This window comes from Myotis lucifugus, unplaced genomic scaffold, assembly GCF_000147115.1.
Source record: "Myotis lucifugus unplaced genomic scaffold, Myoluc2.0 scaffold_78, whole genome shotgun sequence".
In the NCBI taxonomy this organism is placed as follows: Eukaryota; Metazoa; Chordata; class Mammalia; order Chiroptera; family Vespertilionidae; genus Myotis; species Myotis lucifugus.
This window is the reverse complement of record NW_005871126.1, coordinates 4,084,473-4,094,062: the sequence shown is the minus strand read 5'-3', so window position 1 is coordinate 4,094,062 and position 9,590 is coordinate 4,084,473.

Below are 9,590 nucleotides of genomic sequence, written 5' to 3'. Positions count from 1 at the left end.
GCTCCTAGGTTGAACATAGCAGGGCAGCATTTTTAAAATAGAGGATTGTTATAAGAAAACTTCCTCTTACAGGATACAATGCACACTACCACCTGGCTGAGCAAACATGGCTCTTCACTAAGTACCTGCTGATTTAACCCCAGATATAATGAAATAAGAGAATTTCCTCTTTTAAGTTTATCTCTAATATAAAACCGGATAAAGCTATTTAATAACCTGTACACATTGAAAGGATGAGGTTGGATGCTTGAAAGCTTTGGAATTAAAAGAGAAAAATAGCTTGCCCAGCATGGCTCGGTGGATGAGCATTGACCTATGGACCAGGAGGTCACTGGTTCAATTCCTGGTCAGGGCACATGCTCGAGTTGCGGGCTTGATCCCCAGTAGGGGGGGCATGCAGAAGGCAGCTGATTAATTATTCTCTCTCATTATTGATATTTTTATCTCTCTCTCCCTCTCCCTTCCACTCTGAACTTAATAAAATATATATATTAAAAAAAAGAGAGAAAAACAACTGGCTGTTAATAAGCTTTAGAGATGACATTTACCTTGGTCAGGTTACCTAAGCTCATAGGTTGACATCCTAGCCAAAATAATCATGTCAGTCACCCAGAGTTTGTGAATGTCAGGGAGGTTAACTTGCATTTTATGAACTCATAAGAGGCTGAAAAATGCCAGCTTTATTAGTTTACTGTGTTAAAACTTAGATCTTGGGCTCAAGTGACAAAAACTCCAATGTGAAGCTGGCTTAAGCACAAAGGATATTCATTGATTTAAATAACCAAAAAAGTTTGGAGGTTTGGTTGGCTTGATGTTGAGGCTTAAATAATACAAAATTACCTAGTTCTCCATCTTGGATTGATTTCCCTCCACATGTTGGATTCATTTGCAGACATGATCTCTTTTCTTGATTATACACTTATCACTGCAGCTCCAGACTTCCCAGTTAGTGAGAAGGGAGCTCCTCTCTCTCCCAACTATCCTGAATGTTGTTGTCATGGCCCCCGCAAGGTCTCATACCAGAGAGAGGGGATGTGCTGATTCATGCTGGCCAACCCTGAAGCTGAATGTGAGCCAACTCCACCTTGATTGTGTGGCTTGAGAGGAAGGATTATTGCTCAAAGGAAATGCTATGTATTATTATTAGAAAGTAAGAAAGATGCTGGGCAAAAAAGAAAGGCGATGCTATTATACAATGAAAAATACAACAGAACTAGTTAGTCGCCGCAGTTGACCAGCATATTCTTTTTCCCCAAGCGAGCTAAACATGGGGGTACAAATATCAGATTTTTATTTATTTATTTTTTTGGTGGACAAGGAATTATATTGCAGGAAGCTTGTTACATAATTCAAATATTTTTTGGCAGCAACCTGTTGTATTCATCTCCGCATTGATTATGTGGGTATTAGTTGCTGGGACCTCACTGCAGGCCTATGTATCATCTCCCACACCTATTTATGATGAAGAGTCTAGCTGGTTAAGCAAACTCAGTTTTCAATTTGAGGCAACCAGTTTCTAACAGAGATTAATTTTAGAACTTCAATATAGAACTCTAATGTCTGTGAGGCTCCAGTGAATTCTACAGACTGGCCCATTGCCTAGAACAATTATTATTAATTATCTAACTTTCTCTTGAAAATAATAGTAGTCCATTTACTAAGTGTGTAACCTGAGGCAAATCATTTAACCTCTCTGGATCTCAGATTTATCAATTGCAAATGAAACTATGTAAATTCCACCCATCCTTTTCATATTCTTCATGACACTTTCTCAATAAAGGGGGCATTAAAGGGTCTCTCTTATTTTACATATTGTATATATTCATGTTGTACTTTTTGCTAAGTTACATGTTGTATCAAATAAACTTCAAATCTCAATGGAAAAATACCCCTCCTAAAAAATCCAATTCTCAGATGAAAACACAAAGGTTCATTTCTCTTTTATGATGTCACAGGTCAGCTGGGTCTCTGGTCCATATCAACTTCATTCAAGAACAAGGCCTTTACTCAGGAAAAGTCCATTTAATGGGAGCTATAAGGATGCTGGTGGAAACCCTTCCCTGTATGGATTACTTCTGCTTGTATGTTATTGGTCAAAGCAAGTCACATGGCCAATGGAAGTATCAATCTGGTAAGAAGTGGTCTATTCTCAGCTGATAAAGGCAAGCACACAGCAAAGAACTGGAATATTTAATTCTCTTACAGGAAGGGTAGGGAAACATTATAAGCTACCCCAGTACTTACTGCCCAAGTACATTAAAAATTATATTATGTTGGCATATATTACCTTATCTTGTTTCTTATGTAAAGTAATATGACATTCAAAAAATATATTATAGTGTATCATAGTGCTCCATTTATAGTTAACCCAATGGAGTAGCTAAGAATATGGGACCACTCTGAAAAAAAAAGAATGTGAATAAGAACCAACTCTTTTCATTGCAAACTAATTATCAATTATGGTTCTTTGCAATTCGGTAGATTTGGGGTTGGTAATGAAACCTTTGGAGAATAAATAAATATGAGTCCTGGGTTTGTGATTGGCTTTTTACTCTGACTTCTCCCAATTACCTTTCAAATTCTGAACTTAATGATTGTCACTCAGCAAATTGAGTATCAACACTATGTGACTGCTGCAAGATTTTAGTGAATTTAGCAAAAGTAAACATTATATGAAACTAGGGGCCCTGTGCATGAAGAATCATGCACTGGGGGTGGGTCCCTCAGCCCAACCTGCACCCTCTCCAATCTGGGAGCCCTCAGGGGAGCCCTCTCAAACCCGGGAGTTTCTGTCTGTCTTTGCAATCATATGAGCGAATTGTCTGAGACCCTCAACCCAGTTTGGTTTGTTGCTCACAGAATAATAGAGGCATTTTTTTTTTGCTTCATTGGTGGAGATTTCTGGAAGTTTTAGGATATCTTCCCTTTAATTTTTCCTAGACACTCTGATTTTACTTATGTCTCTCACCTTTGCTTTCCCTCCATCCCCCACCGCAACAGTAACTTGCTCCAGGCTCACTTTCTCCAGTGTCTAGGAGATCCACCTGCCACCAGAACTACGATTCTCAGCATTCCTGGTGCTCCCCACACTCTGGGCTTCCACTTCAGGTCCTGGGGCTTCCACCAGAACTACTATTCCCAGAATTTCTGGTGCTCCCCACGATCTTGGTTTTCCCTTCCTGCTCTGTCTCGATCCCATGGCCTCCCACTCTGCCAAGTCCTCCAAGCCTCCAGCTCTCCCTCTCTGCTCTCTGTCTGGTGGCTTGGGGAGCCAAGTTCCCCAAGCTGCTCCACTCTCTGCCAGCTCTCCCGCTCTGCTTTCCACCCGGAGGCTTGGGGAGTGACCAAGGAAGCCACATCCCCCCAAGCTGCCAGCTCTCCTGCTCTGCTCTCCACCTGGCGCCTGTGTATGCAAATTAACCTTTCATCTTTGTCAGGTTAATTTGCATACTCACCCCTGATTGGCTGGTGAGTGTAGCAGAATGACGGTCAATTTACATGTTTCTCTTTTATTATATGGGACTAGAGGCTCGGTGCACAAAAATTTGTGCACTCGGGGGGTCCCTCAGCCCGGCTTGTCCCCTCTCACAGTCTGGGACCCCTCGGGGGATGACTACCTGCTGGCTTAGGCCCGCTCCCTGGGGGATTGGGCCTAAGCTGGCAGTCAGACATCCCTCTGGCAGCCCGGGAGCCCTCGGGGGATATCCACTTGCCAGCAGGGAGCAGGCCTAAGCTTCAGTCGGACATCCTTAGTGCTGCTGAGGAGGCGGGAGAGGCTCCCACCACCACCGCTGTACTGGCAGCTATCAGCCTGGCTTGTGACTGAGCAGAGCTCCCCCTGTGGGAGCACACCGACCCCCAGGGGGCAGCTCCTGCATTGAGAACCTGCCCCGTGGTGGTCAGTGTGTGTCATAGTGACCAGTCATTCCCAGTCGTTCTGCTGTTAGGGTCAATTTGCATACTACCCTTTTATTATATAGGAGTGCCTGGCCAGCCTGGATGAGGGGCTGATGGCTGTTTGCAGGCTGGCCACAGCCCCTTCAGGTTGGGGGGTCCTACTGGGGTGCCTGGCCAGTCTGGGTGAGTGGCTGATGGAAGTTTGCAGGCTGGCCACAGCACCTTCAGTGTGGGGGTCCCCACTGGGATGCCTGGCCAGCCTGGGTGAGGGGCTGAGGGCCGTTTTCAGGCTGGCTACACCCCCTTTGGGGTGGGGGGTCCTGCTGAGGTGCCTGGCCAGCCTGGGTGAGGGGCTGATGGCTGTTTGCAGGCTGGCCACAGCCCCTTCAGGTTGGGGGGTCCTACTGGGGTGCCTGGCCAGTCTGGGTGAGTGGCTAATGGAAGTTTGCAGGCTGGCCACAGCACCTTCAGTGTGGGGGTTCCCACTGGGATGCCTGGCCAGCATTGGTGAGGGGCTGATGGCTGTTTGCAGGCTGGCTAAGCCCCCAGCGGGGACCCTCACCTTATGAGGGTGTGGCCATCCTGGGTGAGGGGCTGATGGCTGTTTGCAGGCTGGCCACGGCCCACAGCCACCCCAGCTCCCAGTGGAGGCTGGCTGGAAGCAGGTATCTGGGATTTATTTGTCTTCTATAATTGAAACTTTGTTGCCATGAGCGGAGGCCACAGCTGGCTCAGGGCAAGCGGGAAGCTTGGCTTCCTCCATCGCCCGGGCAACCAAGCCTCCTGCTTGCTCCAGCTCCGTGGCTGCCTGCCGCCATCTTGGTTTGGTTAATTTGTATATAGTTGCTCTGATTGGCTGGTGGGTGTGGCTTGGGGCATAGTGAAGGTACAGTCAATTAGCATCTTTGTCTTTTATTAGTGTAGATTTCAGGATGTGGCCCTGAGGTTGTCTTCCCTCTGAAGGGTTGCTGTGATGTACAAGTCAGTCTAACGCAATAGTTCTCAAAGTGTGTCCAGGAGCTGGCAGAATCAGCAATAGCAGGCAATTTGTTAGAAAGAAAAAATTCCAGTCCACCTTTTGACTCACTAAATGAGAAACTCTGGGGCTGAGACCCAGGCAAGTCCCCCAATTTATTCTGAAATACACTGAAGTTTGGAAACCATTGGTCAGGGGCCATTCTTAAGCCTCTGAGACTTCAAGCCTGAATAGGTGTCAGCTCCGTTTCTGAGTGACAAATGGCACATCGACCCCTTTCCCTTTCATCTCATAATCGAGTGATGTTTATAATCTCCACCTGAAACAGCGCCTTCTATATAGCCCAGGGTCCTAAAACTTCAAGTAGCTCCTTGACATGGATTCGTTTGAGAAATATTTCTATATTGCTGCATATTTGCTTTAAAAATATGTTTCAGCTAGTTGCCTCAGTATGCCACTTTGACCAATGTTATGTGATCTTGAAATAAAAACCCTTGTCTTATTTTAGGATCTGCTTTGCCAAAAATATTTATGGCTTTCCCAGCTTTGCCAGGATAGGAAAGCTGCAGGGGTTTGGTTTATAGCAAGCCGACTTGTGTAGGTCAAGGAGGCCTGTGGAAAAATCTGAACTGTGCCTCTTTCCCAACCCAAATTCAGGCCACGATCCAAGAAGAAAGAAATAAACACTCAGGTGAAGAATTGTTCATTTCTTCTGGAATATTTAAAAGATCTTTTCTAAGAAAGCTTGATTTGGGATCAGAGAAATATGATTAAAAATAAAGCTTCAGTGAGAATTCGCGAGTTCAAAATTTGAGACTGGAAAAGTAGATAATGTTTTATTGCCAGCCTATTTGAAATTGTCAGATCATTTGGGGCAGGGGACGTAATTTCTCTTTAGTAATCTGTAGTCCTTTACTTACTTGAGCACAGACGTATACTCCTTGAACCTACCATTATTGTTATTTTGACGAATGTTTCTTAATATAATTTGAGTATTTTGGTAGATTTCATAAGAAAAACATTTGTCTATTTTAAACCATGGTATTTTTCAAGTAAAAAGATAACTTCTATAACTGAATATTTTATGCTGTTTTCTTCCTTGAAATGTTTATAATTTATGCACTTAGGAAGTCTCCCTGTGGTCCTAGTCATGTGGTCCTTCATGATTAGGACCTCAGGGAGACCCACTCCTCATCTTTTCCATGCTTCATGCTGATGCCTGGTAAATCTTCTTAAAAGATTGTCTATCCTCACTTAAAATACCCCTGGTGAAGGAACATCACTCATTCTCAAAGCTGATCTTTTCCTTTTCAAATGCCTTTAATTGTTAGCAAGTTCTTCATTCTGTAATCAAGTCACAAAAGCATTTGCTCTACAATATGGTTGTGCAAGCCAAATGTAGCTTCTTTATTGTATCAAAGACTGCATTGTTCCTGGTCATACCTGTCCATGCCACACACAGACATACCAGATAGTGTGAACATTGTAGACTTACCAATGGACAATATTTGTGTCTCCTTCCATTCAAAGCAGAAGATTCATTTTTTTTTCTAAATTTCAACTCCCTTTGATGGCTGATTTCAATAATAAATTTTGATGACTGCATTTCCTTAGGTAACTGCTCAGCCTTTCAGATTTTACTCTTGTCTGTTTGTTCCCATAAAATGTATATGAGACCAGCTTACTATATTTTCTTATCATTAGGGAGGAAGATTTCTCAGATCCACGATATCTTCCAGACATCTGGTCTCTGAAACCATTGGGAAGTACCATCCAATCTGCCTTTTAGACTTGAGAAATCTGAGGGGCAAGTAATCCCATATAGTATTTTAGGCATATAGTAAAGCATGTCGGAACTACAGGGCCCCCTAAACACCAGACACAAGCTAAGGGACATGGCCTCATCTTGATAGATGCATCCAATATCCACAAATGCCTCTGAGATATCTCTCCTTAGCAATGTTGGACCTAGCTCCCAGCTGAAGCCTGTCACTCTTCTTGGGCCTAAAACTTCTCATTGCTACATGGGGAGAAAGCTATCCTTATTGTTAACATGTATAGCCATTCTCAGTCACGGCACTTAAAGCTCAACAACAGATTAAGAGAAACAGAAGCCAGTATCTGGCACTTGCTCTACTTTGTCAACTTTCTTCCCAAAGTTCCTGATAATGAGATGTTTTTTTCCCCCATTTAATATCTGTCCCCTACACCAGGTTAGCAAGCATAATGGCCAGTGGTGTGCTAATAAATGTTTAACAACTGGTATTTGTGTGGGGGGTGGGGGGATGGTTGCAGGGGGAGGCAGAAAACTGATTTTTTATGGTTTGCAGATTTCCATGCTACTAACATGATCTCTATAGAGTTGAGGAGAGATGCATATAATCAGCTCTTGGAGGCCAGCACCAGCCGATTCCAGCACACAGCTAGTCCAGCTTGTGAACTAGGGATCGTACATAAAGCAGTAGATTTGTTGTAGTATTGTCTGTGATGTGAACCCTCTAGGTCGCCTTAATTGGTACAGTAAGAAGATATTAAAAATTCATTTTTCCCTTTTTATTCCAGTTTAACTGCAACTACTCTGCTCAAACAGGCAGGACTATATTTTATGCAACTTGTCTACCATTTCAAGAACCATTTTCATGGTATTTGAACATCCAATAAATTACATCTTTGTCAGTCTGCATTTATCTTTCTTGAGATTTATGTCAATTGCTATTATAAGTAAAATTTTATTATCTTTTTTTAGATATATTTTTATTGATTTCAGAGAGGAGGGGAGAGGGAGAGAGAGATAGAAACATCAATGATGAGAGAGAATCATTGATTGGGCTGCCTCTTACATGCCCCACACTGGGGATCCAGCCTGCAACCTGGGTATGTGCCCTGATCGGGAATTGAACCGTGACTTCCTGGTTCATAGGTCAATGCTCAACCACTAAGCCACGCAGGCCGGGCTCATTATCTTCTTAAGTGCAAATACCTGATAATTTACATATTGAAATACATATTAAGTTATCATATAAAACTTTTTCTTTATGGTTTTCACTTTATTGAAGTATAACTGACAAATAAAAGCATATTTAAGTGCACAACTTGATGATTTGATATATGTATATCTTGTGAAAGGATTCTCCCACTGAGTTAACACTTCCATCATTTCATATATTTGACCCTCCCCCTTATTTGATGAGAACATTTAAGGTCCCTTCTCTTAGCAAATTTCAATTGTATTACACAGTGTTATCAAGTATAGTCATCATGTTATACATTAGATCCTCAGACCTTATTTCATCTTATTACTGAAAGTTTGTACCCTTTGGCCAACCTTTTCTGTTTCTGAGTTCCACTCTTTTTTTTTTTTTTAGATTTCACATATACTGGTACTACACAGTATTGATCTTTCTCTGTCTGGCTTATTGCACTTAACATAATGCTCTTCAGGTTCATCCATGTTGTCACCTATGACAGGAATAACTTCTTTTAAAGGTGGAATAATATCCTCTTGTATATATTACCCTATTTTTGTATCCATTCCTCCATCTATAGACATTTAGGTTTCTGACCTTGGTTATTGAGAATAATACTTGTCTTTTTTTTATAATAGCCATCATAACAGGTGTGAGCTGTCTTCTCTATATTAAAACTGGGAAATTATATAGATTTTCTAGGTGGGTAGGTTACCTAATCTCTGAACTTTATTTTAGTAAAGTAAAGGTGACTGCCTCAGGTTAGGAACCCCAAGAAGTGAACCAAGAGACAAGGATTTGAATGTAAGATGTTTATTTGGGAAATGATCCTCAGGATGCACTGGTGAGGGAGTGGGGAAGTGAGACAAGAAAAGAAAGGAAAGAAAGCAAGTGCATTAAATAGCAGGTTCCCATCAATGGGCAGCTGAAGCACAATCAAATTGGGAGCTTCAGAGACTCTCTATCAACTAGCTCACCTGAGGTGTCAGGAAGACAGTTTTAATTTATTGTTAATTTATTGTTCCCATTTGTTATTGATGGAGGGCTACTCCCAGGGACATTAGTTTTCCAGTACCTCTGGCTTGTCTCAAGTGTTGGTCAAGTATGGACTTGTGGCTGAAGAAACAACCCATGCAGGTAGGCACATGTGTTTATAAAGAGGCTGTAGGCATTTTCAGGGAGAGTGAGTGCTGATAGGTGGGATACTAACATCTGCTATAGTTCACCACTTGCACCACCCAGATCCACTCCCACCCTGCTTGAAGGCTTGAAGTTAATCTGTTATCTGTTACTGATTCAACATTTCTCTCTCTCTCTCTCTCTCTCTCTCTCTCCCTCTCTCTCTCTCTCTCTCCCTCCCTCTCCCTCCCTCCCTCTCTCTATACACATTCACACACTTTCTAAAACAAAGCTTCTTCTTCTACCACCCATTCTAGAGTCTCCTCCCCCTCAGCTAGCACTTCTGCTGGCCTATTTCTTTTTTGTATTTAATAGAGGTGTTTGCTTTTTATTTTTTTTTAAAACTGATTTTAGAGAGAGAGGAAGGGAGAAGGGGAGAGAGAAACATAGATCAACTGCCTACTGCGTGCCCCCTACTGGTGATCAAGCCCAAAACCCAGGCATGTGCCCTGACAAGAAATAGAAGCAGCAACTTTTTAAGTCACACAGGCCAGGACTGGCCTAAGTTTCTTGCCTGGTGGATCACAGAACCTAGATCCATGAGGGCTCTGAGAACCTAAACTGCCTTGATG